At 36.7% G+C, this 3,736-nt stretch overlaps 1 pseudogene; it reads left to right on the top strand.

Moving 5' to 3' along the window:
- The first annotated feature begins 224 nt into the window (after window positions 1-224).
- On the top strand, window positions 225-1,897 carry LOC136220136 (DEAD-box ATP-dependent RNA helicase 15-like; annotated as a pseudogene).
- Window positions 1,898-3,736: the final 1,839 nt, after the last annotated feature.

The following is a 3,736-nucleotide window of genomic DNA, read 5'->3' as shown; positions in this document are numbered from 1 at the left end:
TTAGAGATTTAAAATATTGCCTTATTACAATAATTTGATAAAAGAATATGAGTTTTTAACCTTAACGCTTTAAAAAAAATCAATTTCTATCTAAAATTTGAAAAATTGGTTTGACATTTATTTAATTGTCACATTGGACTTTTTAGATAAATTTATCTATAAATTGAAACAGTTTCGTACATATTAGCGCTTAAGCTCAATACTCCACTTGTGTGTTCTAAATCCTAAGGTAAAATGGGAGAAGTGAAAGACAACGACGCTTACAAGGAGGAGCTGCTCGACTATGAGGAGGAGAACGAGAAGGCCCCTGATTCTGTCTCCGCTAAGACCGCAGAATCTGGTAAGAAGGGTTATGTCGGGATTCACAGTTCGGGATTCAGAGATTTCCTTTTGAAGCCAGAGGTTCTACGAGCCATTGTAGATTCTGGATATGAACATCCCTCAGAAGTTCAACATGAGTGCATCCCTCAAGCTATCTTAACAATGGATGTCATTTGCCAAGCAAAATCTGGGATGGGGAAGACAGCTGTCTTTGTTTTATCTACTCTGCAGCAGATTGACCCTGTAGCAGGTCAAGTGGCTACTGCTCTTGTTCTTTGCCATACAAGAGAATTAGCATATCAGGTATTATCTCCTACTCTTGATATGTTGAGTAACTGACATATATATTCTTATTCTTGGGTTTCAATATTCTTTTCTGAGTTGTAAGCGACGTTTGGTTCGGGGTCTTTAGGAATGGGAATGAGAGCGTTTCATTCCCTTTGTTCTTGTTTGTTTAGAAAAAAAAAAAAACTCATTTCCTTTACCCATTTTAGATAATGAGTTTACTCCACTTTAGATTAAGCCCATTACCCTAAACCATATAGGGAATTGGATTCCCTTTCCTAAACATATCCAAACACATGGGGGAATAAATGTTTATTCCTTTCCTTTAGTTTCCATTTCTTGATTCTTTTTCTCTTACCCTTTTGAACCAAACGCCCCCTAATTTCTTTGTGTTTATGTAGATATGCCATGAATTTGAGAGATTCGGCACCTATTTGCCTGATGTCAAGGTTGCTGTCTTTTATGGTGGTGTCAATGTGAAGGTGCACAAGGATATACTGAAAAATGAATGCCCTCATATTGTTGTTGGAACTCCTGGTAGAATATTAGCACTAGCGAAAGATAAAGAACTCAGTTTGAAGAATGTGAAACATTTTATACTAGATGAGTGTGACAAGATGCTTGAATCCCTTGACATGAGGAGAGATGTGCAGGAGATATTCAAGATGACTCCTCATGACAAGCAAGTTATGATGTTTTCAGCAACACTTAGCAAGGAGATTCGTCCTATTTGCAAGAAATTTATGCAAGATCCCATGGAGATTTACGTAGACGACGAAGCCAAATTGAAACTACATGGTCTTGTACAACACTACATTAAATTGACAAAGTTGGAGAAGAATCGGAAGCTGAATGACCTACTCGATGCCTTGGATTTCAATCAAGTTGTCATTTTTGTGAAAAGTGTGAACAGAACAGGTTATTGGTGGAGTGCAACTTCCCTTCTATATGTATCCACTCTGGAATGTCTCAGGAAGAAAGGTTGAGTCGTTATAAGAGTTTCAAGGAGGGGCATAAGCGAATTCTAGTAGCGATATTTGGTTGGTAGAGGAATTGATATTGAACGTGTGAACATTGTTATCAACTATGACATGCCAGATTCTGCTGATACTTACCTGCACAGGGTGGGAAGAGCTGGTAGATTTGGTACCAAGGGTCTTGCAATTACATTTGTGTCATCTGCATCTGATTCTGATGTTCTAAATCAGGTTCAAGGTGGATATAAAGGAGCTTCCTCACCAGATTGATACTTCCACATACATGCCATCATGATGGACATCAGCATTAATATTGTTGTTCATGTAGCTGAGACCCATATTACTTTAAAATTTTGACTGTATTAAAGTTAGCTTCAATAGGCGTACCTTTTTGAGAACCTTGTATGCTCTTTCACCTATTAGTGTTATTTGTAATTGCTATTCTTGAAGATGATGGATGAAGCAGATTTATGGTCATTGAACCAATTTACACCATTTTGTATCATACATCCATCACTGACTTCAGACAAAGGCATATCACCAATCCCATGAATGTCACCATTTCCACCATTTTGTATCATACATCCATCACTGCCAATAAGAAGCCATATTCAGTCAAAATCAGATCATGTTTTTATAATAAATGTGACAAGTTATTGCAACCAACATGATATCGAGCAATTTGGTAAATTCTACCAAGTTTTAAGGTGTCCGATTGTTTGCGTTTCCAAACCCTATTCTGATTGGAAGGGTTTGGAAACGGGCCAACAGTCAAAACTCATAGCATAGCTATATAAGCCCACCCTCTTTTGGCCAAATTCAATCGTTTAGGACCTCAAAATCGCGAATTAGTGTTAATTTCGAATTAAATTATATTTTCCTTCTCTAATTAGGATTCTAGTTTCTTATTCCTTTTATCATTGTAAGGAGACATCTTATTGATTAATGAAATTGTGAATTTTCACATTACCAAAGTTCGTAGGATATTCGTGCCTCGAATCAAATATTAGCTACGAAACAATGTTCTTGTTATTCCTATTTATATAACCCTAGCATCTACATTCAACCGAATCAAGAGACTGCTAGCAAAACCGATTAGTTCGGCTGTATCAATACTCAATTCCATAAGAGCTATTCCATCCATTGATCCGCTAACGTGTGATATACATGCTATTCCAAAATTATCGCATTAATATCTCTTTATTATTAGGTGTGCTTTGAAAATGGATATTCAGTTTCTTCTAATACCTAATGTACCCGTCAGAATTTTACTCAAGACAGACAAACAGTTCCACTGATAATATTTTAGGTTGTATGATCCTAATATTCTTAGCAATCACTAGTTCTTCCTACCTAAAGTTCAGAAAATAGAAATCTAACATATACAAAACCTCAGAACAGTATCAGTAAGGGCAAAAGATATACACGTATGTAGCCAAGCAATCGTGGTCGTCTCTAGTTAGCCGCTCCAAAATAAAGTGAGAAGCCGAAGCCAGTGAATCTCCATTAGAATTTGGAATCTGCACCATTTCAACAGAGCACAGAAATAAATAATTACAACAGAGGAAGAAGGGGAGCGAAACCTGAACAACAGCAGAAGAACCGATGGGGAGAGCAGAATCGGATAGGCCATAGCAGAAGAGTAGTTGGTCCGAGAAATCGGACTTGATTTGCTGTTGAAGACAGTCAAAGCAAGTCTGTTGTTGCTCCATCTTCGCGTTACACTTTCATTTCATCTCGTATTTTCTGGAGAAGCTAAGCTAGCAGTTGAGTAAATTTCATAGACAGTTGAATACAGCTCCAGATCAACATAAACGCACCGTTTCACCAAAAAAAAAAAGGTACCAAACGACAGCGTTTCATAGTAACTGCTATAATCTCACTTAGGGAAGGGCTTAATCCACCCCGATGCATGGATCTTAATGACGATATAGTGTTTGGTAGGAGTGTACATCGGTTCAAAACCGAACCGAACCAAGTATCAAAATTACCAAAATAATTCACATCGACGCCGACTCGATTACATATAAACCGAAATATACTTGAACCAAATTTAATTAAAAAAATAAAAACAATAGATAAAAATCACTATATTTCATAAATAAATTTACCTCAACAATAAAAAATTTGAAATACTTTTAAAATATATTCAA

The sequence above is a fragment of the Euphorbia lathyris genome, chromosome 2 (assembly GCF_963576675.1).
Source record: "Euphorbia lathyris chromosome 2, ddEupLath1.1, whole genome shotgun sequence".
Classification (NCBI taxonomy): Eukaryota; Viridiplantae; Streptophyta; class Magnoliopsida; order Malpighiales; family Euphorbiaceae; genus Euphorbia; species Euphorbia lathyris.
Note: the sequence above shows the minus strand (reverse complement) of the source record. Positions and strands in the feature narration are given on the sequence as shown.